Source organism: Microtus ochrogaster, chromosome 1, assembly GCF_000317375.1.
Source record: "Microtus ochrogaster isolate Prairie Vole_2 chromosome 1, MicOch1.0, whole genome shotgun sequence".
NCBI lineage: Eukaryota > Metazoa > Chordata > Mammalia > Rodentia > Cricetidae > Microtus > Microtus ochrogaster.
The window spans coordinates 63898922-63926384 of NC_022009.1; the positions used below are offsets into that span (position 1 = coordinate 63898922).

General features: G+C 42.1%; 1 protein-coding gene across 3 annotated transcripts in view; it reads left to right on the forward strand.

Annotated features, from left to right (window-relative positions):
* Positions 1-27463, forward strand: part of Pik3ca (phosphatidylinositol-4,5-bisphosphate 3-kinase catalytic subunit alpha) — a 76998-nt gene continuing 49535 nt past the window's right edge. The window contains exons 1-2 of one of the 3 annotated variants that reach the window (XM_026782085.1): positions 11-71; positions 21956-22130. The gene's annotated coding sequence lies outside the window, so the exon portion shown is untranslated. Of the gene's footprint in view, positions 72-21955; positions 22131-25927; positions 26112-27463 lie in introns of those variants that run through there. The other 2 variants (XM_013347470.2, XM_005343762.2) reach the window with 2 other exon arrangements.

Consider the following 27463-nt stretch of genomic DNA (forward strand, 5'->3'; position numbering starts at 1 on the left):
CCGCCGCCGCCGCCGCCCGCGGGGCCGGGACCCGATGCGGCGGGAGCCGTGCAGCCTGGAGGAGCCGGAGCGTAAGTAGATGGCGGGGAGGGCGGGCTCCGGGCGGGCGGGCTCCCGGCCCTTCTCGCCGTAGCTGGCCGCCGCCCGGTCCTCCTCCTTGGCGCGGTGGCAGGGCGGCCAGGAAGGGCACGCAAGGGCCGCACGCCCCGGACTCGGGTGTCGCCTAGCCGCGCCGCCAGTACTCCTGCCGGGCCTTTCCTCCCGGATCGGGGTGTCGGCTCGCGGGCGCGCCTCTTCTTCCCTGTACCTCCCCTGCGCTCCGGGGACCGGACGGCCTCGGCCGCCGCTCCCGGACGGTGTCAGTCCCCGCCGTACGTGGGTAGATACGGAGGACGAGCCGAGGGCTTGTGCAGTCTGCGTCTATGGGGAACCGAGTCGACTGCAGCCCGAAGCTCGTGCCTCCACTGCGCCTTTGTGCACACGCGGGGCGTGGGCTCCCAGGACCCTGGGGAAACCGGCTTGGGAGGAGCCCAGGTAGCTCAGGTCTGGTCGTTGCCACTGCAACTTTTGAACCACTTTGGACCACATCGGAGGCTAGCCTCTCTTGGTATTTGTTGACATCTTGTGCTGTGGAATCTGTACGTTTGATGATGCATTGGATAAAAAGTCCTGGGCCAAAAAAATAAAAATAAAAGATACTGTGTTGCTGAATTAATTTGGATGAATCAAACACGATGTTTTGATTAGCGAGCTCCCTTTGCAATGGCGGTTCAAGAATTTGTTAACGTGTCTCTCTCTATTCAAGTTGTAAGGTATTTTTGTTTTAAACTAAAGCGTTGGGTTCTGGTTGACAGCGTAGATCACGGTCTAAACATCACGTGTTCTGGAAATTTTTAATTATCAGATTAACTGTTCTGCAGTGTCATCAGTCGAAATTATCTGAAGGGTACGGTTGGTGTTGATGTGTGGCTTTTTTTTTGAGTTTGAGGTATTTTGTTGATTTCAGTTTTTCATGTCGTGTTTTGGGACTTTTTAAAGGAGGCAGTAACAAATATGTAAGTACCCAAACCTTTTATTTTAACTGTACGTTTTTCAAAATAGCGCTTTCCCACTTAAAAAAAAAAAAATCACAGAACGAGTGATTGAAACAAATGGTAGCACATCAGAATAGTAATCACCAGGAGAGAAATAAAGTAACAAATGTTGCGGTTTTATTGATAACCGAGCATAAAGCAAGCCTGTTCAAGTGGAAGGAGTTAACAATGAACACGCAAATAAACGTAAAACCCTGTCTTTATCTAAGATTTTAAAAATTTTAGGCAAATTGGATGTAGTATTAAAGAAGTGTCATTAGATAGCTAAGGGAAGCCGTGAAGTTGTGAGTGTATTCTCAGGAGGGCGCTTTCTGTGGAAGACTGGTAACAGCACCTGCGGGCCCTAGAGGCCTAGCTTCCTTCCTGCCATAAGGTCCTCTATCCCCAGTCAGTACTGCCTTCTAAAACCGTCTAAATTTAGAAAGAGAATACTCATACACAGTAGGCGATGATAACTTTTTAAAGGCAGCTTACTGTTTGCTTCACCAAACGGAGATTTTAAACAGTTGCAGTCATGTACAGAGCATTTGCTCTGTTGGTCTGTTTATTTGAAGAGAGCGAACTTAATCCTATTTGATCTCTTTAGCAGCTTGAGTGGCATTAAAAGGATCAGTTCTCTCTATTTTACTGTTCTGTGTCTCGAATTCCAAAGTGGGGAAATCTTTAAATGAAGTGTTTATGAAGCATCATGAAAGATTTCCCTTGCACAAAAATACTTAAGATCCAACTTGAGAAATCTCAGAGTATCATTCTTAGCTCATCCTGTAAGGTATAGTCAAGTAGGGTTTTTAGAAGGTCTGGTTTCTCTTAAGTTATTTTACCTGTCCTATTTAGGCCGAGCAACATCAGTCTCCCTAGGAAATGATACTTTAATCTGAGGCCAAATAGGTGGCAAGAGACACAGATTCATTGGCCAAACAACCATTTTCTGACTTCTTTCACCCAGACTAGACTCTAATCTTCTCCGGGTCATTGCTCATTTAATAGAACTGGGAAACAGGGCCCAAAGAGGTTTAATTAAGATCATCTTTTCTTTTTTAAATTTGCAGTAGTAAATATGTTAAGCATGTTTGCTTGCAGGTTTTTGTTTGCTTGATTTTGGTTTATTTGTTTAAGGGAAGGCTTGCAGTTGCCACCACTGTTACTGAGCTGGTGTCTTGCTGTGCAGTTTATGGCCTGCACAGAGGTGGATCATCAGAACCCACTCCCTTGCCTGCTCCTTTAAAGCTGGCAACAATGTTTTTCAGTCCTGGCAGCAAAATCTAGGTAGCATTTAAAGTTGTGTTAGATTCTGTTGTGCTTTGTCTGACATGGAGCCAGACCTGTTTTGTTTATCTGTTTTAAGTTCATGGTATTCTGATGGACGGGATTGTGAAGCCCTGTCTCGGGCCTGTCTGACTTGGTCCTTGTTTCTCCCATAGTGCAAGCTCTCTGACCTTTGCTTGCTCTCCTCTGTAAATGCTGCTCCTACTTCCTGCAACACTAGTACTCAGTTTTGCTTCCCTGACTCTCTGGTTCCTCTAATGTTTCACATTGCCCCCTTTGAAAAGTGCAGTCTGGGTTAGGTGTCCCTGCTTCCTGTTCCCATGGCATCGTGTCCCCCCACGGTAACCAAATTTCCTCACTGCATTGTCATCTGTTTGTCTGTGTCCTCCACCAGGATGTGAATTCCAGGAGGACTGGGACTTGGTCTGTCACATACACAGTTGTGCCTTTTAGTCAGTTACAGTTACACGTTATAGGCAATTGACTGAACAAGCACTTTGCTGATGCTCCTTTACAGTGGTGATAATTCCTAAGTATCAATTAAGTTTTTAACTTTTTTCCCCACTAAAAGTATGCATCCTTGAAACTACTGCTCACATGGATTTGATTTGGAGACATTTGAGATGTTACAAATTACATCAAGTGGCAATCCATTCCAAAAGACACATGCACCCCAGCAGCATACAGACCATTACTAGACCCGGTGGACTGGAAACCAGGAGACTGGAATGCATTCAGATATTCCTTTCCCCCTAAATATGTTGTGTTTCTGCGGAAGTCTTGAGCTTTTCAGTCTTGGTCTTCCTGTCTCATAAAGACTGTTGCATGTTCTGTGTGGTACTCGATGATCTAGCCTTAAAATTCAGAGCAGCAAAGGTAGCCTTGAAATCTGATGGTGTTCAGAACCTATGCTCCGGTGAGTGCTTGCTGCTTTGCACAGATGTCCTAATCTGTGTAATGGGGTTGTGACTACTCAGTAGAGAGAGTTGAATTCAGCTCAGATCTAGGAGTGTTCTTGACTGACCTAGTCCAAAGTGTTCATTTCCATTAGAGAGGAAGGGTCTCCTCTAATCAGGTGAAGTCGTTTCCCGCTTTTCAGCTGCTGGTGCTGCAGGTGTTAGGGACTAGGCTCCAAAACCGTTGTGACTTTTTGGTTTCCTTTTTTTAGAATCCTGTTCAGTTTCCAGGCACCCAGACTTTGGTCAGGTTGAATGGAAACCACCGTGCCTAGATAAGAAGTGCAGGTACTAGTGCATGTGTGAAGGAAGGGTGGACTTCCAGGGCTCCCAAGTTAAGAAAAATCAGATTTAATGTTCACAGAAAGGGAGCAAATTAAAATTAACAATGACTTTAAAGGGAAAGTCTTAACAAATTTGGTGAAATTTCTTTATAAATCCTTAAAGTTTGGGGGCTATTATTGAGTAATTTCTAAGTTATAAAGGAAACACAGGAAAATTATCTCAGGGCTAATTCTAGAAGCAAGGCACTAAGCATGTTCCCATTGTACAGACAGGAAGTAGTGGAGAAAGCCCACTGAAGTTGAAAAATGAGAGTGATGCTTAGGAGAAACTGAAGGATTTGATAAAACAGATAAATACAAGACAGCACTATAGTGAAGTCTGAGGCTCCACCATGAAGCCTAGGATTACTGTCTTCATGAAGGCTCTGTGGTAGGTAGACTGTACTCGAGGTTCATGTCAGAACGAGTTGGCCCTGGTTAAGGAACTGTGGGGTATTCACTCTTCCTCTGCACCTCTTCATTTTGGGAGCTGATCTTAAAATGCTGCAGTGATGAGGTTTTAAGTCAGCGATGAAAGAGATGGCGTACAGCAAAGCTGCCTTCCCTCTAAGGAAGCAGTTTCTGCTTGTTCTAGAGTGCTGACCTTGGGCTGGAGGGATGCCTCAGCAGTTGAGAGCCTGTACTGCTCCTCCAGAGGAGTTCAGTTCCCAGCAACCCTGGAACTCCAGCTCAGGCCAGATCCTCTGTGGGCTCCAGGCCTTGTGTGCACAAGAGCTCTGATGCCAGTGCCTGACCCCTCACTGCTGCTCTGTGTCTTTGGGGACACAGACTCAGGACTCTGCCTGCTTCAGGGCAGTATGAGCTGCATTGTGTTGCCTGCTGAATAATTAATGTATTAAGGAGAAAATTTAAGTGATTCCCCAAGCTCTGGCATAAACCATTTAGGAAATAATATACACATGATAATTATTTTAAATTTATATCTAATACAAGAATGTTTTTTCTATTTGGCCTGGAAATAAAGTACTTGATTTTGGTAGTTAGTACAACACTTTTTCCAAATTATACTCATTTATAAGCAGTTAATTTCCAGTAACTTTTAGCATATAATTGGATTTATAACAGAGAAGTCTTTCTGTCAAAATCCACATTGCCATCTGAAATAAAGTGTTTTGTCTTAGTTAAACCGATTGTTTAAAGCTTGTTGTGTAGTTCACAGTAACGTGGTACTCAGTATGTAGACCCAGGACATCCTTCAGCTTGCTCTCAGCTTCCATAGTGCTGGGATGATAGGCATAAGCTGCCACACTAGGCTTAAATATGTTAGTCTTTAAAACTCTTTAAGAACTAAGGGACTGCACACAGGAGGTACATTTTAGGTTCTTACTGTTTGTTTAAGAGAAGCTGGAGAAGTCAGTGTGTTTGGTGAAAGTTTGTACCATGGTAGACTCATCATGTTGTGATGCTGACTCTATTTGAGGGTGCTTGTAAGACCGACAGAAGTGTTCCTTGGAAACATCAGGTGGTAATGTCAGCACTATGTAGACTGAGGGGAAACCGTGTGTGCATTCATTCATTCTAAGTTCCTGACACAGAAGCTAGTGGACCTCTCAAAAAAAAAATAGTGATTTTTAAAATTAGACTCATTTGGAAATCAGGATACTTTTCTTTATATTTCTATCAATTAGTAGCTATACACTTGTATATAGGTCATCTTTATGTGAAGTACGTAAGAAACACTTTTGGGCTGGAGAGATGGCAGTGGTTAAGAATGCTTCCTGCTGCCTTCTGGGGGAACCCTACTTTGCTTACTTACTAGCATTCATGGCACGAGGCTCACAGTGCCTCTGACTGCAGTTCCAGGAGATCCGGTACCCCGGCCTCTGAAAGCATTGTATTCGTGTGCCCATTCCCACATGCAGACATGCATGTACAGTTTTAGAAAGGGACACTTTTATAAGTTGTTGATGAATTTCATATTTCTATTCCTGTCTTGGGAAATTTTTAGCAAGGGTTGCTAGTTCAGGGAGAGCTGTGCTGGGAGACGAGAATGCTGGGTTGGATTGCCAGGTGCTGGAGCTCTGCATTCAGCTCGGAGCTTAGCTACATGCCCTGAGATCGTGGCCTTTCAGAGTGCTTATTCCTTACCTGGAAAATGCCTGGAGTTCTCTGCAATTCACATACTGTTTCTGATTTCAGGCTGAATAAAGCCACCCTTTGGAAGGACTATAGTTCTCAGTTCCTTTATTTTCAGAAATAAAAAAATAAAAGTATGTTTGTAAGTTTGCACATATTTGAAAGCTTTTGTGTGAAATTCTGTGGCTTCCATTGGGGGGAGAACCTCCCTCCTCCATCGGTGACTTTGGGATTCAAGCTCATGGCAGGTGTGGTCATTTCACACACTGGCATTGAGAGTAGGTCACCGGTGTATGCCAGCGGCCAACACAGGAGGCCAGCACACCAGTCACAGCACTCTTAATAGCCACTGAGCATCATCTCACTGTTAAAGACTTCTAGGAAAATATGTTCCCTAGCACCCAGGCGGTGCACAGAAAGCTTTTCTAGGCCTGTCCCCAGTTGTGCTGAGAAGCACACGGAAAGATGGCACCAGCCACTGTTCTCCATCGGGCATGTTGAGCTGCTGTTGGCCTCTCTGGAAACACCAAGGTCACTTTCTACTTGGTGGTGGTGTTCGTCAGTGACCCCCTCAGGTAGTGGGTATTTAGGCTTGTTTTGCGTGTGTACTTGTTTTCCAGCATGCTAAGCCGATTTTGTGGCTTATTTTTCTTTGAGAGCTTTTGCTTTCCTGGTGATTTTCATGATGGACTTGGTGCAGGTCTAGACTTGAAGGACTGCAGCATCTCACACTGCACACACTTCTTTTAGCCTGAGATTGAAGTAGTCTTTTTCCCCTTACGCAATCGGTTAGCAGCTTCAAAATTTTGGGTTTTTTTTATTTTATTATTATTATTATTATTATTATTATTATTATTTTAAACCAAATTTGCCACTGTTCTGAGAATCCAGGTTTATGAAACACAGCATCAAGTATAAGGTACATCAATGGGAAAAATACTGAAATCAGTCATCACTTAAGTAGTCTTACCTGAAATGGAAGGGTCACATCAATAGTGTGTCCTCGTGAATTTTCCTGAAAGTTTAACAGCTCTTGTGGTTGGCAGGTGATGCCCTCAGAGGCAGTGTCTAAAGCATATGTGAAAGGGGTATTTTGTGTTGCTTTTCCTGACTATATGCTAGCTGTTCAAGTTGAACGTGACTTTTTCAAAGCAGTATCTGGTTTGCCCAGATAAGCGGGAATGGTAGGAAGAAGCAAAGCAGCTGTTTTTCCATGGAGTGATGAGCTTTCAGTTCCTTAGTGTTGTAAGACTCCCAGGTCTACCAAATTGTTTAATTAAAATTTGAAAATTTATTATTGTGTTTATGTGTGTGGATGTGCATGCTAGGTTACACGTGGGGTCAGAGGACAACTGGGTGGAGTTGGTTCTCTTTCTCTACCTTTGTATGGGTCCCAGAGATTAAAATCAGGTTGCAGGTTTGCATGGCAGATGCCTTTGTCCACTGAGCCATCTTACCACCTGTCTATAACTGCTTCTAAAGCACTGTTAGATGTACTCTGTGGTCGTCTTTATTGAGGAGAGCATACCAAATCACAGGTTAGTGTACTCATGCAGATAAATTTTCCCAGTAAAGATTAGGGTGAGTAATCCAGCAACACTGAGGAACATGGAAGTCAGGACAGCCTTAGAAATTAAGAGGATAGCCAGTGTGTTGGACTACCTGGTTAGGAGCATGTACTCTAAAACCAGAGTAGAGACACGGGGGAAATAATTTAGTCTGTCTCAGTTACATATTCTCTGAGTGATACATGTTTTCTCATTTGAAAAAGAAGGTGGTCATGACTGCCAGTATCAATAAAGCAGGAAAGCATTTAGGAACGCCCAGTACACACTGGGTGTTCAGTAACAGCCCCTGGGCACCTTGAGAGTAAGGACTACATTGTAGTCATTCACTTATTTTGGAGCTGTGACGTTGTGCAGTGGGACATTCTATTCTGAGAATGCTGTGTGGGGTCCTGGCTCTGGGTAGCTAGTGAGTACTACCATCTAACAGGCTTAGAGTTCTTTACTGCTTAATTTCTTCCCATTAAAACAGTAACATTTTAACATTTGAGAGGAGTGGAAAATGAGTGGACAGCAAGTATCAAGGAAAATGGGCTTAGGGTTCTCTCATCTTTGTCTCTGCTTCCTGAGCCAGGGTGTCTCTCAGCAACCCCAGTAACACCTTGAGTAGCTCTCTGTTGAAATGTGGGTGTACCTTTCCCATCTTCATGTACTGAAGGTCATAGTCATGTCCTGTGGGCACATGTGACAGGCCTGGATGCGATCCTCACTGGATGAGGGTCTTTATTAAATACTGGGTCTTGCATATGGAGGGTTTTGACTCCATTATGTGAAAGTAAGGAAGGCAGCCATGTGGTTTATATCCATGTGTCTAATCTCTTTTTCCCTTTAATCTCTGAAACAGCTGTGTCACGGATTTCTGTCACGTCATCTCCCCGGGTTTAGTGCTGTTGTGGGTGCTCAGATTTAAGTTCTAGAAAACAGATTTCTAGAAAACAGATGTTTCTGTTTTCTTAGCTCACTTTGAGCAGTGTGGGCCTTACTGCTCTTGATGAGATGCACAGGCAGTCACTATTCAGGGTGTGATCTCATAGTGGCATAGCTCTTAGAAACCAGGAAAATCTGTGTGCTTTAGGATTGTTTATTACACACTTAGTTATTTTAAGGAGGGGTAAGGAGCTCATGCCATGTATCATACAAATGGAGATCAGAGGACAACTTGCAGCAACCGTTTCTCCTCTTCACCATGTGGGTGTCAGGGATCACACTCATGTTGTCTGGCTTGGTGGCATTATCTTTATCCACTAAGCCATTTGCTAACCCAAATCTACATGTTTTTTAAAAATTGAATATGTTATTACTATTTTACATCAATAATTTGTCATAATTACTGAATTTTTCATTGTCACTTAATCTAAAGACTGATGTCAATTGATACTTGTTTGGATATTTTTACTGTTTTTAAAGCCGTAGAATTCAGAGATTGCTGTGCATGTGCAGACAGTGTGACTGGGGACTGCCCCAGCACTAACTCAAAGCTTGTTTCCTTCTGTGCTATTATGACTAATATAGGAATTAACGTTACTATCTTGGACTGGTAAAGTAATACGCTTTTGTAGTTGAAGCATCTGGGAGGCTGAGACAGGAAGATCAGGAGTTCAAGGCCATCCCTATATATATGTATACATAGACTGATTTTTTTTTTTAGCTGAAATGCTGTGAGAGATAATTCCCTCAGTTTTCTAAATATATCTAGAGAGAGAGCAAGGGAGTGAATGTGTGAGTATGTACACGTACATGTCTAGAGGCTGTGAGTCAGTGTCACGTGCTTTCCTCAGCCATGCTCTAACTCTTTCTTTTTGTGATGGTCTAGCTATGTAGCTCTGGCTAGCTTGGGATTCTCAGGGATCTGCCTGTGCCTCATGAGTGATATGATTATAGACATGAGCCAGCATATGTGGCTCCACCTTATTTTTTTGAGATAAAATCTCTCATTGGGCCTAGAGCTCACAGATTTGGCTAGACTAATCTTTGGGCCACTGAACCCCAGGGATCCTTCTCTCCATCTTCCCTGTGCTGGGCTTGCTAGTGTGTCACCGTTCTGATGGCTTTTTAAATGTGGGTTTTAGGGATCAAACTTAGGTCCTCATGCTTGCACAGCAAGCACTTCACCTAAGCCATCTCCCCAGACCCTCCCTGAGTAATTTTGAATTCCTTCATATATGAACTTGAATATTGTGAATGTCAGGAATGAACATAGGATAGAATCACTACACGTTGTTTCCCTCAGTCTTCACAGTAGCACTTCAGTACACGTGTAAACTGCAATTCCACACCCAGTGAGCACACTGGAGTTTCATCACATTTGTGAAATGGTGATGAAATGATAATTTAAATATGGCAATCACATCCACTGTTGAGCTCTGCTTCAAAGTGGAGGTAAGATTGCACTGTGAATTTGCTGCCCCTATGGTTTGTGTCAGTGACTAAGTATGAAAATCTCATGGTATTGAGTGTGACTTTGTTACTCATGTTACTTGCCTTTAGTATTGTCTTGATTAATCCTATGAATCTGGAAGAGGAACTGCCACTTGGGTTGGTTGAATAGTTTTATTTGTTCCCAGGTAGCTTGCTGATGTGACTATAGCAATCTGTGCATGTGCACACATGGTTACTCAAACATACAGGTATATCCTAATTAAGTATAAAACCTAGTTACTACAAAAGTCATTAGCACTGTACTTTTTTGTGGCTGATTTAAGAGATTGTTCAAGGGTAAAAAGCCCTGTTTGAATATGACAAATATGAGCGACTGTGTCTTGGGAACACAGATTTAGGTTGTCTAGAATGATGTATTCTGCCGTGGAGGTGGCAGTGTGAATTTTTATAGCCACAAAACAAAAGGCAGCCATAAATAAAAATATTTACGAAATAGAGTTGTGAGGAGGAAAATGCTGAGCACCTGCTCCCCCCCCCCCCCCCCCACACACACAAAGCTGATTTCTGGAAGCTTTAGCACCTCTGGAAATGTCTCTCTCAATCAGTAGCCATTTGTTGTGTGACAGAATTTTGGGGGGGGGGCACAACACATATATCTACTTGCCCAGATTGAGTTTCAGTGACAGACTAAAGTATAGATACCTCCAAAGTCAAACTTGGTGAACCAATGAGTTTTATTGGAGTTACTTACAGGAATATGGGTGAGGAGTTACTTACAGGAGCAAGAATGACTCAAAGACAGCTGCATCACCAAGGCCTACCCAGCACAGGTGACAGCTCACAAAAACTGGGAACCTAGGGCACACTACCTAACTTGCAGGCTGTTCAATGGATTGGAGAGTGTCCTTTCCAAGTAACTCAGGATTAAATCCCTTCCAGGCAGCTGATCTGAACTCACTCTTCACAGCTCAGCTTTTATTGTTTACTCTGAGAGGGTGAATCTGAGATTGGTGAATCTGGTCAGTTTCAGGGACTTCCTGAGGCTATTTTGAGTGATTTTTCCATTCTGTTTAAGGAGCTTCCCTGCAGGATGGAATGTTTAAGTCTCAGAGGAAACTGTTACACAACACCATTCAGTAAGATGTTCTTAGGTTTGACTGGTGTCATACAGTTAACAAGTAACATAGTCTTCTGGTTGTATTCTAGAAATGTAACAGGTCCCATTTTTCTGCATTAAAAACAAACATACACTTGACCCCATTAAGAGTCTTCCTTGGCCAGGTAGCAGAGCCCTGGCCAGCTATAAAACCAGAACATGGAGGCAAAGGTATACTTCCTTTCCCAACTCTGATGGACGATAATTGGTTCCTTACATGAAGAGCATTAGTAAGTATCACATGAGGAAAGGAGAGTGAGGTATAGAGGCTGGCAGGTTCTCACTTGGTGTTTTATAAATTTCTGCCCTGTATGGTTAAAACCATTTCATTTAGCAAATCCACAGTCTTAGAAAAGAATAGAGGCGAGAAGCAGAGTGACAGTTGAGTGGTCACAACACAAGATGCTATAAGATAACTGTAGTTCTTGAAGTCAAGGAGTAAAGATTTTTCGAAAGTGCTTTCACAGTTTAGCCTGAAGAAAGATGAGTATGTGGGTTGGTGTCCTTGGTGATCACTGACCTTGGACAGCTTCGTCCTACATTAGGTAGAGTTAGTATTCAGCTGTTCTCAGCACATGGTAAGTGACAACTACACGCTCCATATAGATGTGTATAGTTACACTGACAATGTAAAAGTGTATCGAAATAATAAAATTGTGTGTGATTATGTTTACCTGTCAGAATACACAAGCACAGATAATAGTTTGTTGTAGCCATTCAAGGCCATTTTTTACATTCTTAGGATAATTCTTACTTGGTAGTCATAAAATGTACTTAACAGACTGTCGGATTATCTTTGCTCTTATTTTATAGTTGTCATTTTATTTGGCTTCTAAATTGTAGTTGTTGGTTTGCTTCAGTACATTAAGACATGACTTAGAAGAGGGATGAATACTGAGAAAGAAACTGGAAATTTCCGTTTTGGGTATAATTGTACTTCTAGGAACACCAAGAGTCAACCAAGACATTATTAGATTATAGAGTAACTGCATATAAAATAATTTAAAAATCAGTAATTCTCCTTTATGATCATAATAATTGTTTCGAAAATATAATAATTTAATGATAAAAAATATATGAGTTGTAGTTAAACAATAACTGTATTCAGTTCTGTGGTAGAGAGGCACAGGATATTCCTGGATGGGAAACTCAGCTATTATAATAATCTGTTCTTCCTGTTGATTTTTAAGTTTATCATAATTTTCATTGAAAATGCATTTGAGAAATTAGTATAGCTCTTAATTTTGTCTGAGAGACTATAAGTAGATAAAAGGAAGATGACTTTAAGTAAAAATCAAAGCCAGCTAATTTTCCAGCTCTCTGAGGTATCAAAGTGCACTATAGAGTTAAAATGAAGGAGTTGGGCACTGGTGTGAGTGTGGCTGTCCAGTTGCTCAAAAGGAGTAGGAACCCAGAGGTGTTCTTCCATAAAAAGACTCACCAGAAATCCAGAGGAAAAGACAAAGGTGTTTTGGAGACTAGAATATATGTAGGAGAATATACTATGAATTAAAAGTGTTTAGCAAGTAGAAAGTCATATATTTTACTCTTAAATCATTGACATTTTTTCCTCTCCCATCCAAATTAAAAAAAAAATTAAGACTATAATCAAGAACTCTGCAAAAACTTAAGACACAAATGTTTAAAAATATTTTAAAATACAGACATTTGCCGGGTGATGGTGGCGCACGCCTTTAATCCCAGCACTCGGGAGGCAGAGGCAGGCGGATCTCTGTGAGTTCGAGGCCAGCCTGGTCTGCAGAGCTAGTTCCAGGACAGGCTCCAAAGCCACAGAGAAACCCTGTCTCAAAAAAACAAACAAACAAATAAAATACAGACATTTTCAAAAGCTCAAAGTTTCCTTTCCTGAGGTGAATGAACAACAGACCTAGAATATGGGCTCATTACTGGACTCACACATACAGGAGATGTGTTTAACCCCCAGAGGGGATGGGTGAAGCAAGCTTACTATGCAGTAGTCCATATCCCACAGAAGGAGGTAGTCTTATTCAAAGTTCAAGTTTGAATCCTAGTACTGCACACTCATGTAAAAAAATACATTTATTAAGAATTTCCAGTAATTTAAGGAAATGTTTTTAAGTGAATAAAGCAAAATACAAAGCTGTATGTTCTATGTGTGTACAACTATAGCAAAAGAAAGATGTTAGAGAATGGGAGGACTCAGTGGTGTCTAAAGCAGTTTGTACGTTTTCCCTCATCTGTGCTGCATTTGTGCTGCACACAGGGCTTCATGCTCATAACTCAATCAGCATTTGAAGCGAGTGAATTTCTGTAATCTGCATGGAAGGGTTTTGCACTGAAAGAAACAGAAGTCATTTCCGTGTGCGTGTTAGGCCATGTGGGGAATACTCAGAAGCCGCGTTAGCATCAATACTTGTTCCCTAATGTCTCTGCATCTGTTCTCTGTGATCTTTTCCTGTTCAATGTTGTGAATTCCTCTATCCTGTTTTTAAGAAGTAATACCTAATTGATTTGGGTATTATTTCTTAGAAACGCCTCTTGGTCTATCCAGTCTCTTTTCAGCGTCCCCTTTACACTGTGCTGTGTCACAGGCTCTCACCAGACTCTGCTTCCTGTTCTGTTTACATGTCCGTACTACTGCCAGAGTTGTCCACGTGGTAACTGGCAGAATTTCATGAGCAAGCTGTCAGAAATAGGATTTATGGAAAGAGACACTACTTCCACAGTTGCAGTGGGCACCCTCAACCATCAGCTGTGCCAGCCTAAAGTCCAGTGGCCCCAGAGAACTTGCATCGCTCCTCCTTACAGACTTCATGATAGTAAACTTTCTTTGCCTTTCATTTACTTGGATGTCTTTACTTTTGTCCATTGAAGTCTTGTTATTTGCTTTAAACAAGACCTTACACGTGTAGGAAATTTTGTTAAGACATCAATTTCCCAGATCCTTGAAATTCTGACCCAACAGATCTGTAGTGGTGGGAACGTGGGTCTTAGTGAGTGTGCCTTATGCAGCCTCCAGGCGAGGATGTGAAGGAAGCCAGCCTTGGAATAAGGTACAGTGTCTCACACTGACGTTTTTCCTTGCAGACTGGCCTCCACCCACTGCCGTGTGCTCATTTTTTTACCCTGGTATCACAATCCAGCTTTCTATCTAGATACCCTGAACTGCTTCAGACGCATGCACTCAGGCTTTTCTGACTTGAGTTCCTGCGGCGTTGATTTTCTTCTGTCTTGGCTGCGCCTTCCTGATAGCTTGTTGACCTGGCACTCTGGATCTTATCTGAATGTCCTGGATGCACCCAGAGGCAGACAGGCTCTCCCTTGGTGTTTCCATGGCTCTAGAATTGTTCAGTTACACTTGTTTATTTGCACATCCTCACTAGATTTAAAAGTCTCTGGAGGTTGACATTGCATTTTATCTAAAACCTTGGCTGTTTGGCATAAGATCACTGCAGAGTCATTGCACGGCAAGTGTTTGTTCAGGAAGGAAAATGAAGCCTGGAGAAATTATCTGCTTATTTCCCGGATCTTTTAAGTATAGGGCTGTGAACACAGGACACATAACTTTTGATTTCAGTCTTTACAGGAAACATAGCAAAATTTTTCTTACTTTCTGAAGCATTTTTCTTGTGGCCGACAGACAGTGTATCTTCTATTTTGTTTGAATGGATATTTTCTTCATCATCATGGTTTGTAAAATAATGCTTATTGCTCTGGGGTGGGAACTGACTGTTGAATGGATACTAAACTGTTCATCTGCTGCTCTCACACTTGGCCTTCTCTCCTCTGCCTGTAATGTGTATTTGTTTCTTTGGCAGAGCAGGCTGTGTACTCACTCACTAGTGGGTTGTTCAAAATACATGATTAATCTGAGCTAAAATATTTATGTAGGAAATCTCTTATTCTCTAGCAAAAGCTTTTCTGTGTGTAAGTTTTCAAGTGGACATCCAGATCCTGGTTTCTGAAACTTAGCTGTGTAACCTGGCTGAAGACTGAATTCCTAAGGTGTTGGTGGAAACCAGTGGCCAGCTGCAGGATGAGATCCTAGGAGCCCTAGAGGACATGTAGCTGAGCTTTAAACCAAACGCTAACAATGCAACATTTAGTAGCATCTGTTCTTTTAAAAGAAACAGTTTGGATAATTGGAATCATCTTATAATATCCTTATACCCAGCTGTCAACTTTTTCTGCCAATATTTCTTGAACCAAAACCAAGAAAATGTAAGTTAGGGTCCCATATTTTGAAATAAGCCAAACACTGAAAAATTACTCTATCTTAAAAGATTTCCAAAAGAGCTCCTCAGCACCTAGAAAGATTCATAAAAAGCGGGTATCTATCTGTTAACCCTTTCCAATATTAAGCTGCAATACAAACTTTAGAAAATCATGGGAGTGGCCTGGGGAGCTGATCCAGTTCATCCAGCACTTGTATAGAAGTGTGTCGACATAAGCTGAGTCCCAGAACCCATGTGAAAAGGAATACGATGTAAAGCAGTGATCCTAGAGCTGGGAAGGTGGAGACAGGAGAACCCTTGAGACTGACTCATGTGGTCTGTCCTGGTAGCCACTTGGTGAACTCCAGTGAAGCCAGAGACCTGTCTCAAAAAAAAAAAAAAAGAAAGAAAAGAAAAAAGATGAAGAGAGATTGAGAAAGACACAGCTTTAGCCTCTGGCTTCCGCTTATACAGGCTTCCACATACCTGCAAGTGTTCATACACCCACATGGACACACGGACATCACACCACCATGCATGCAGAAATACATAGAATAATAAACTCATTTGAGAAGCAGAAATGCTACTGTTAGTAGCCACTGGACTTGAAGGTTATTAAAGTCAATGTAAACATTCTAATCCCAGCTTTAAACATTCTACTCTTCCTTTTTCAGTTTTTGTTTGCTTGCTTTTGTTTTTGATTTTGAGACAGGGTCTTACTATGTAGTCTTGGCTGGCCTAGAAGTTGCTACATAGAACAGGCTAGCCTTGAGCTCGTAGAGTTCATAGATGTGCCTCTGCCCCCTGAGTGCTGAGGTTAAGGTATCTGCCATAACATCCAACCCCCTACTGTTTCTAAATCTTTGAGATTTTATTGCTGTGTGTATGGTGTGTGCATGCGTGCACCATGTGTAGAGTGGTCAGAGGACGGCTTTGTGGAGTCGCTCCTTTCATCTTTACCTGGAATCCCAGGCTGAACTCGGGTCATCAAGTTTGTGACCGGTGCTTTACCTGCTGAGTCATCTTGATTGACAGCCCTGTTTTTCACTGCTTAATCAACATCTCCATACTTTTCCATCCCCTCCACCTCTCTCTTCCTTTGTGTGTGCATGCATGTTTTTGCATGCACGTGTGCCTGATGTGAGGAACCATCCCCGGTCTGCTGCTGTTTTATTCTTTGAGGTTGGGCCTCAAATACAGACCTTGACACTATAGCCAGCCAACTTGTTCTGGAGATTACATCTCTGCTTTCCCAGGCCACCACATCCACCTGGCATTTACATGGTTCTGGGGATCTGAAATCTGGCCTTTCTTCATGCTTACAGGGCAAGCACATTTCCCCAGCTCCGCTTTCTGTGGTTAAGATGCCGAAATCTCCATTTCCCAGAATATTAGCTTGGTAATACTCCTAATTGCTTCCTGTGTTAGAGTTTATTAGTTATGCCCAGTTCTTCTTTCCCATTCTTCTCACAGTTACTTGTTATGCTGACAAGAACTGGTGACATTTTGTTGTATACTCTTTCTGAACTCTCGGTTTTGATTATAAGTAGACTTTAATAGTAGAAACTAATATCATTTATATCTATGTGTAAAATGTTTCCCTTCACAACCAAGTGGAATACTGTTAATGGATTTGTCCTCTGCCCCGCATTTAACATCACAGTAGTCTTCTTCACAGTCAGGTCTTAGGGTTTATCTTTTCATGCCTACCACATAGAGCTCAAAACTGCTGTTTTCTTCATTTGAAGTATGATCTTATATGATTTTGGAGCTCTTTCTCCTAAAATCTCCACTAATTTGCCTTTTTCTTATTATGAAAATCACACACATTCTTCAACATGTCCTTAATGCTACCTGACTCTAATCAGAACTTCTGTTCTTTCTGAATGTTTTCTACTTCAGACATACAGATTCCATTCTCTCTGTCTACTAACTTCTATAATTAATGTGAAATGTTGTCGCCTTTCGCATTGTTTACTTAGGCTGTTGTTCACTGTTGGTTTCCAGCAGTCCCCGTGTGTGGGGTCTCCACCTCTTAGCCTCCTCCTTTAATTAACTGTAGTCATTTTCTGACTAAGCCTGGGGATTGGCTCAGGGGAAGTAAAGCCTTGCGAACCTGATTGTCCAGAAATACCTTCTTCATTTTTCCTTTCCTCATGATAGTTTGGTAGGCATAAAATTCCTTGTCCTGCTGTTTTCCAACAGGTTTTCATCACAGCAGTCTTCTGCTCTGTTGCTGCCAATCCAGTCTTTGCTTGTTCTGTGTCCTCTAGAAGCTATGTTATTTATTGTCTAGTCTAGTTTCCTTTTGTTGCACAATGCCTTTCTCTTTAATGCCTTCCACCAGTCTTACCTTTTGGAGAGCCGGGGAATAACGAGTGTTTGGTCAAGGCTTTTATTTATTTCCTTGAGGTTGGGATGTCCTCAAAGGCTTTTAATTTGACAAATCTGATAGGTGAACTGTTGTTTAATTTGCATTTGTGAATGTGTAAAGATGAAATTTTTGATTAGCATCACATTTGCATCACTTTTCTGTGAGTGCTCAGTGCATGCTCTCATGTCTCCTATTCACAGTTGCTGCTTCTGTCAGCCATGACAGCCAGACAGCTTTTACCTGTCTGTATTTTGTTTCCCTTTAGTGTGTCCTCATGTGCATTTGTCACTTACTTTAGTTTTATTTAGGAAGATCTTTTTCATGCATATTGAAAAACATCTCATGTTTTCTTGCAGTCTTTATGTGGTTTTATTTTTATTCAGTTTATTCAGATAGGCTTTTGCTTAATCTGTAAAGTTAAATTTAAAAACATCCCTTTTTTCCTATGTTGAAATAGTCTCACACTAAAGTCCTGGTTGTCCCACCAAGCTGTTGTGGTTACAAACACAACCCACCACGTAACCTTCTGTGTTACTTTGCAGCACCCTGTTTATTCATTTGTTTGTTATATGGTAGCCCTGGCTGGCCTGGTATTTGTTATAGAACCCAGGCTAGCCTTTAATTGTTGGTGAGCTTCCAGTCTTAGACTCCTGAGTGCTGGCATTAGAGGTATACAATTCTTCATTCTAAAGTAGTGAAAATTCAGCTGTGGCACGTCTACCCAATCCAGTAATCAATAAATAGTTCTGTTGCTTCAGTTAGAGATTCTGCTTCCTGGATCTGCATGGAGTACAACATAATATACTGGGGGGGGGGGGAGAAGGAGGGAGGGGGAAAGAGGGAGGGGAGCTTTAAGATACGTTAAAGCTGACTTCTCAGTTGACTTCCATTCAGACATTTGGTGTATTAAGCATTATTGTGAAACTTTTTGAACTTTTAGAGATTGACATAAACAATACATACTCACCACTACACACCAGCCTCACTTAAAGCATAAATTTATCCTAAAGAACTGGTAAATCTAATGGCTCTACGGCTTTATGACACACACACACCCTTAGTAAAACAAGAATAGAAAGTCGTTTCTGGACTTATTAATGATAGGTGATTCAGATCAGAAGACACAAACTCCTGTAAGCAGTGTAATTAGAGAACAACTAAGCAGTGTTCGCATTCATATGCAGTGTTAATTTAGTCAAGTTAGGAATTAATCATTATTTATAGATGTGCCTTCCCATGTCCATCCCTGTCTCGTTGACTGGTTTTTGTTTTTTTTTTTTTTTCCAAAGAGAAGAAGACTTTATTGGAGATTTTTATGTTAGGGAAGGGACAACAAACAGAGTTTTCTGAGACCAATGGTAGGAGAGTTTCTAAACTGGTGAGGATGTACTAATGGATTTTGGAGTCAGGCTGTTCAATGTGATTAGGCCGTCCATGTCTGTTAACTGACAATATGGGGAGTTAGTCTTCTGTTTTCCCACACAACACAGGCAAAGATAATTTGGGGTCCTCTATTCCTCAACGATTCCATTTCAAAGAAACGTGAAATTTTCCCACTGCCTGGGTACTATTGCTTCCAGCGAGCCCGAGAGAGGCTAGTCCACGTACGTTAACATTATTACAACTTCTGTTCTGTTAACACTTGAAGTTTTATTTACGTGCATGTGTGTGACTGTATGTCTCATGTATGCTAGTGTCTGCGAAGGCAGGAGGTATTAGAGCCCCTGCAGCTGGAGTTCCACGTGCCTGTGAGATGCCCACCATGGATACAGGGAACCAAACTCAGATCTCAGCTACTGAGCAATCCTCTCTCCAGCTATTACTCTCTTTTAAGCCAAGAAGTCAGGTTATGATTTTTAAATTCACTTCCTTGTTCTGAGCATAACTCTTGTTATTTTACTGGGAACTATTGGCTGGCACAGTGCCTGTACCCTGAACACACCTCCTTTTGCTGCCCCAAGTAATCTGGACTTTTCCTTTCCTTATCTCCGTTTATGAGATTATTTAGAGAAATAAATCCATAGAGTCACCCTTTCTAATTAAAGAGCAAAGTGCTGGGTGGCTAGAGAGATTTAGGTTGTTCCAGAGTCCCAACCCTGTTTTCCTACCTGAATCAACTGATTGACATTCAAGCCCCACCTTTGCCCACTCTCTCATAACTCGCCATGAATGACTGACAAGCTGTGACTCAGCTGCAGAGGTCTGAGACCTACCATGCTGTCCTTAACGACTTCCTGCCCTTCCTCCCCCTAAGGGGTGTCTGGTAATAAACCATTGCACATTCTTTGAAAATGAAAGAGTCATTCTCAGTTAAGAGATCTAATAATCAATCAATACTTCATTAGGGACAATTACAGAAAAATACGGCTATTTAAAAAGACACAATTTTTTTCCAGGTTCCCAATCCCTGATGAACTGCATTGTTACCTTTGTATAAAGTCTGGTTCCATAATCCTACAAATTGTTATTGCCCTGGCATTGTTAACAATAAATTATAATATTTTTAAAATAATGTTTTTAATTGTAATAACTGACTATGCTGACATTAACCTGAGGGATAGGCCAGTGCTTGTGAACTTTGAATGTAACCACCCAGGGGTCTTTGCATGCTTGCTCTGACTCAGCAGTGCAGCGAGAGTGGAGGGAGAAGAGACTGTGCTCTTTTCTCCTTGGGGGCCCCTTGGGCCAGATCCCCAGTGACAGCAGCCTGTAGGGTAGCTTATCATTCCTGCTCCTCGCTGCTGTGATAAAATGCTATGACAAAGGGGGACTCTGTGGAGGAAAAGCTTCATTTCTTCTCACACTACCAGCTAACTAACAAGGACACCTATGTAAAAGCATTACTCAGAAAATACACAGGGGTTATACCAGGACTATTTTTTGTAATTTACCCTACAGTATAATAAATGTATAAGTACGCATTAACTGAAGCTAGTACACAAGAGCCACGCTTGAATCGAACATTCTACAATGCCGATTAACCGATTAACTGATTGTAGCTGGAATGCTTACAGAGAGTTTGAATGTTGCAGACCAAGACCCACTGTATCTTGGGTTATGTAAGCCCATCTCTATGTGTGATCTAACATCCTTGGGGTGTACAGATCAACCCAAAGGCTAATTATGACATCAGATTGCATCTGAGAGCTACAACAGGAATTTCTCACTTTGCTGTACCCACTTGCCTTAAGTTTCTACCTGTGTATTTGAAAAGTCTGTGGATTTATGAACTATTCCATTGTTCTGATACTATAAAAATGTCATGAAACCATATGGGCACGTGGATTTTTGCATAATCTGAATCACTGGGGGTTCCTTGGCCATGGTCACCCATGTTTGGTTTTAGAACGAACTATCTTTTACTCCCTTTGAAGTGAGACCTGTATGTTTTGTATCGACATAAAAAGAGAATTAAAATAAAACCATATTTATGTGATACTAAATATTAAAAGATGTGGGATCATAGGGGAATTTTTGTTGTCTTTTAGTCTGTCTTTGTAAACCTCATAATATTTCCTTAATTTTTTTCTAGATGAGAAATTTTTTTCTCATTTTCTTTCTCCTTTTCCTTTTCTGTTTTGTTTTGTTACAGGGTTTTACTGTATATATTCCGCTAGCTTTAGGATCCCAGAGATTGTTCTACCTGTAGGCCTCCAGATTGCTCAATTAAAGGCTTATGCTACCATATCGGGTCTCAACAACCTATTTTGAAAATAAAACTTTTTCTTTCTTCTTTTAAGGGTCATTTTCAGTCCTGAACAATGTCTCAGCAGTTAAGAACTCTTTCTGGGTTCAATTTCCATTACCTGCACAAAGGCTCACAACCACCTATACTCCAATTTTAGGGAATCTAATACCTTTTTTTGCTCTCTGTGGGCAGCTGGTAAACACAATGAACATATATACATGCAGGCAAACACTCATACACAAAAGAAATTTAAAATTCAAAAATTTTAGGGAAAAAAAGAGGTCACAGTGAGTTTTAATAGCAAGACCTGGTAAGACTCCTCAATACAACAAGCAAGTCAAATACAATGAACATCACGGGTAATACCAGGTGTGGAAAAGGAGATTAAAGAGAGGTGGCAGTCCGAGAATCTGGAACACAGTTATCCCATGATGTGGGAGGCTGAGGACGATCTCCAGTTCAGTCATCACAGGCGAGACATCAAGTCCAAAGTAAGCCTGGGATACACAGCTAGATACTGTCTCAAAATAAAAATATATATTAATAAAAACAGAGGTAGACACTGGCCTGATGATGGCGAATTCATACGTCCTCGTTTTTCCAGTTCTCAAAGGAAAACTTCAGCTCTGCTCCGTCTGCTCTTTTATATCCTCCCCAAAGTATAGGCAATGTGATGGTTAAGTCTAGGAAGAAATTCTAGTAGGGGAACAAAAACATGTATTTATTTTTGTATACATTTAAACTCAGATCTTGTTTATTAGGATATTTTAGTGTATTTTTAAAATTTTTTATTTTATGGATAAGGTGTTTTGCCCGTGTTCATGTCTGTGTGCTTGCCACATGTGTTCCTGTTGCCTACAGAAACCAAAAGAGAGCATCTGATCTGGAATTGGAGTTACAGAGAGCTGTGAGCTGTCGCACTGTTGCCGGGGCCTCACCTAGAAGAGCAGCCGGTATCCTTAACTACTCAGCCAGCTTTCCGACTTCAGTCTTGGAGCCTAGATAGAAGAGGACAAGTTATCAGCTAGCATGTTAGGTCAGTGGTCGAATCCTTGTTCCCGTCTGTCTTAGGGTTCCCTAAAGTAGCTTGGGGGAGGAAAGGGTTTAGTTCAGCTTACACTTCCACATCACAGTCATCATTGAAGGAAGGTAAGGCAGAAACTCAAACAAGTAGGGTCTGGAGGCAAGAACTTAAGCAGAAGCCATGAAGAGGTGCTGCTTCCTAGTTTGCTCTTTCTTGCTTGCTCAGCCTACTTGCCCCACAGCATCCAGGACCACCAGCTTAGGCTCGGTTCCACTCACAGAGAGCTGGGCCCTCCCACAGCAATGATTAATCAAGAAAATGCTCTGAAGGCTTGCTCTGAGCCAGTCAGGTGCTGACATTTCTCAGAATGACTCTAACTTGTGTCAAGTTGACATAAAACTGGCTAGTACTAGTACACACTGAGAAACCCCACGACCGCTGTCTTTGCTGTCTTTATGCCTGATCGCTTCCCTCAGAACCGTCTATTAAACGCTACTTAACAGCACTCAGGTTTTTCTAGCCAGTATCTCTAGACCTCTGAATCCCTCCCACAAACCACTTCCAAAAAGCCTGGGCCACAGTTGTGTAACTGTTCTTCTTAAAAAATAATAAAAGGGCAGGGGGTGTTCTTCTTGAACACGGGGCACAGGACAGACACGCACGGCGGAACAAACACAGACACGACACAGCGGCTCCCACGTGGGTCCACTTTAATGGGGAAGGGAAACACAAAAGGACAAAGGATGTGGGACACACGAAGAAAGGCAGGACGAGGAGAGGGGGCCTCGTGTGGCCCTGCCTTTTAAACGGGGAGCGCAGAGGTATCTGGGGTGCGCACAGGTATCCGTAGTCCAGGGGGAGCATGGGAGTTGTAGTTTTCCAAAAGAACAACAGTAACCATTTCGAGATTGAAACATTTCATCCTGCAGGGAAGCCCTTAAACAGGAAGACAAACATTTCAAAGGAGAAGTCCCTAAAACTGACCAGATTTACTAGGTCCCTCCTTGCCAGAGTAAGCATTAACAGCTGAGAGTCCCTCTCAGACAAGCCAAGCTGAAAGAAGACTCTTGAGACCAGACCATCTGCCTGGAAGAAACAGAAACCAGCGAGCTTCCAGGAAGAGGGTTAGACCAACTGAGGCACCTGAAAAAACAATTTGCAGTCCTTGAGCTGCCTGCAGGCTGTGCCCTGTTCTCTGGGTTCCCAGCTTTGTGAGCTGTCACCCATGCTGAAGTGGGCATTGGTGATGCAACTGTCTTTGAGTTATTTCTGCTCCTGCTAGTAACCCCCTACCCATAGACCTGTAAGAAATCCTTAATTCCCATGAGTAGCCCTAATACAATTAATTGGTTCACTAAATTGGACTTTGATGGTATCATCACTTTGGTCTGTTGTGAGATCCCTGTCTGGGGTGGGTAGGTGTGTATGTTGCGTGTCTAGGAGTTTTGTCATACAATATTGTGTGATTAGGTAGTCTGTCAAGGACCTCATTTTATGATACCATCATAAGTCTATCCTTTGTCAGTTTGGTACCCAAAATGTCTTTTTATACCATACTTATTCTCCAAATAAAGACAGTAGCAAGTTAAAGTTAATATAAGAATTCCCCGTGTGCTGCCAACAGAATCATTCTCCTCCTCCCAGATGACTTGGATGGTTTGCCAAAGGGTCCTCACTCTTGTCTAACATCTCCTAACACTTGATAATGTATATTTAGCAACTCTTAAGTACTTATCTTAACACTTAGGTGTTTATCAATGTGTGCCGGTACATGATAAAGCAACAAGAAAAGATCTGCCTAATGTATATGTATGTACGCACAAACATTCTTAACAAAATGGGAGATAAGAACTAGGCATGGTGGTGCACACCTTTTTTAGTCCCAGGAAGCAGAAGCAGGCAGATCTCTTGTGAGCCTGATGTTAGAACAGCCAAGAGAGACCCTGTATCGAAATAAAAGCAAACAAAATGAGAGACAAATACTGTTAACACAGACATCCTCATTTCTGTAGCCAGTCACATGGCCAGAGCTCCTATGTCTGACTTCTCATGTGTACGTTTTCCTGCAGAAGTTTTCTGTTCACCTCGGTTAGAAAGGGCAACGACAGATCAAAGAAACAGTTCCATCCTCTTTCAGCTAGGTGCTGAGCCAGTGAGTTTACTGGAGTTGCTTACAGGAGTACACAGGAGGCTGAGGTAAGAAGGCCACCAAAAGCTCAAGACCACCCTGGGCTACAGAGTAATTTCAGGACCATTCCAGTGTACATAGTGAGACCATGCCTCTGGAAAATAAATAAGTAAGTAAAAATAAAATAGAAATTTGTTGTCATGTCTCCCAAAGAGTTTCAGTCTCCAGCAACAGTCTGAGAGCTATCTTTCTAATATGTGGACTTCCTCAAGCTTAATTTGATCTCAGTCAGATAAAAACGGGACTGGGACACTGTTTGAAGTTACTGTTCTCCGGCTTGCTGACTAAGTTTCTTCTGCTGTAATCTGTATTTGTAACTTTTTTTTTTCTAGTCTATTTGGTTTTTGGAGCAGCTGTAAGTTGCGGGCCAGCCCTTTGGTGCACATGCTGCAGAATGTGTTTTCCCAGGGCCCAAGAGATTTTTCACTTGGGCTTATAGTACTTTTACCAGACCACAGGTTTTGGCTTTTAATCATTAGTAAAATTGTTTATCCTTTGATCTTAATATATAAACCATAGCTTCCCTTTTATAAACAGTAGCCAATTATATAAGATAATGGAGGATAGGAATCAATCACAAAATCAACAAATTTTGCGCCTAGAAATAAACTTAGGTCACAGCTGAACATACATGAAGAGATCTTTTTCACTGGGCGTGGTGGCACACACCTGTAATCCCTGCTCTTGGGAGGTAGAGTTAGAATGATGAGAAGTGCAATGCCAGCCTGGCCTACATGTAGGTAGCTCTTGGACACTAACTACAGTGGCTTAAAAAAAAATCCCAAGGGGGCTAAAGAGATTACTCAGTGGTTAAGAGCACTGGCTGTTCTTCCAGAGGGCCAGGATTTGATTCCCATCAACCACATGGTGGTTTACAATCACCTGTAACTTGAGTTCTGTGGAATCTGATGCTGCCTTCTGGTCTGTGTGGACCAGGCACACAGGTGGTGCATAGACATGCATGCAGGCAAAACACCCATACACATAATTTTTTTTTAATATTTATTTATTTATTATGAATACAATATTCTGTTTGTGTGTATGCTAGCAGACCAGAAGAGGGCACCAGGCCCATTACAGATGGTTGTGAGCCACCATGTGGTTGCTGGGAATTGAACTCAGGACCTCCAGAAGAGCATGCTCTTGACCTCTGAGCCATCTCTCCAGCCCCCACACATAAAAATTTTTAAGATTGTTTTTAACTACCAAAGAAAACTTAGATAAGAGGAAATGCAAACTTGATTAGTAAACTGCTTTGTTAAAGCAGTCAGTCTAGGCTGGAGAAATAGCTCAGAGGTTAAGAAATGTGATGCTCTTTCTAGAGGACCCAAACTTGCTTCCCAGTATATGTGTCAAGTGGCTCACAACTCACCTGTAACTCTAACTCCAGGAGCATATGATGCAGGGCCCTCTTCAGGTGCCTGCAGTTACAGGCAAGTCGTGTGTTCACATGAACGCACAAGCACACACACACAAATATTTATTTTTTAAATCTTAAGTCTGTTTTCCTTAAATGACTACAAATATTCTCACTTGAAGTGTCAACTGGTTCTGTTTGGTCTTTGTCTCTGCATGTAGCAAAGCCTTTCTGCAGCCTATCTGACAAGACATGGGACTCACATGGAAGCTGAGTACCATTGTCATGGTAGCAGATGACAGTAGAGATGGAAGGAAGATGGTTCCTGTGTCCACGACAGAGAAAACTGCAAAAGGGAAAGGTGGCCCCAGTAAGACTAGAGCTCAGGTGTGCTGAAAAGGGCCGGTGATGCTTGATCTGCACCCTGCTCAGTATGAATGTACTTCAGGTGAGAACTGGGTAATTAGACACCAGTTTCAGCCAGCACTTGTAGTGACACCACTGGAAATGAACTAGGAAGGGTTGGGACTGAGTACTGTGTCTTCAAGGATTTTCTGCCTTAGTTTACCCCACCTGCCTAAGATGAGGAGCCGTACTCATCTCTGCCTGTCAAAAAGCCTTTTCCTTCTTTGAAAATGTAGTGTGTACACACACAAATACTTGACAGAGCAGCTCTTGGAAGGGTTTGTTTGTGCTCACCCTTTGAGGGTGTATGTCCATTATGGGGAAAGATCATGATGACAGGAGATTGAGGCAGCTGGTCCCTTTGTGTCTGCAGTCAGGAAGCAGAGAGAGGTTGTTGCTAGTTCTCAGCTCACTTTCTTCTTTTTATTCAGGCTGGGTAACCCAGCCCTGCAATGCACTTTTAGCACAGGTTTTCCCTGACAATTAATCTAATCTAGAAAACCCCCTCACTAGAGGCTGGTTTTTTTTTTTGTTGTTGTTGTTTTTTTTTTGTTTTTCGAGACAGGGTTTCTCTGTGGTTTTGGAGCCTGTCCTGGAACTAGCTCTTGTAGACCAGGCTGGTTTCGAACTCACAGAGATCTGCCTGCCTCTGCTTCCTGAGTGCTGGGATTAAAGGCATGCACCACCACCGCCTGGCTCTAGAGGCTGGTTTCTATAGTGATCCTAGATTCTTTCAAATTGACAATTAAGGTTAGTAGTCATATGCACTTTATTCTATGATCACTATATTTTACTTTATGGATTGTGAGATAATAAAAACTGGAACTCTACATAAAAATATTGCCCCCTTCCCCAACCTTGCCCGACAGTATTTTTGTTTTTTGAGATGTTGGGGTCCTTTTGGTTCCTTCTTACAGAGACATGTCACCTTGGCTGGTTCTCGGTAGACTAGACTAACTGGACTCAAAGAGATCCACCTGTCTCTGCCTCCCAAATACTGGATTAAAGGTATGCACCACCACACCCAGAATCTAGCAATATCTTTTAGTATTATTTAAAAAATGGTTGCTGAATTAGGGACAGGTTACTTCTCCAGGAAGAACTCTTTCTGACCTAGTAGAGATAGAGAACAGTGAAAATACTAATAATGAGGGCCAGGATGTAGCTCAGCAGCAGAGCTTGCTTATGCAAAGCCTTGGGCTCTGCCTTGGAGACTGAGGATGTGCTTGGCCGAGGCGGACCTTTGTGAAGTCAGCCTGAGGCAGAGGATATCCCAGAGTGGTACTGCACTTTGACTTTCTGCTGGAAAGTTCCTTAGGGCTTGAGCAGCTTTTCTTTTCATTACACCAAGTACCTTTCAACCCTTTTTCATTCATGAAGGTGTTTTTAAAACGA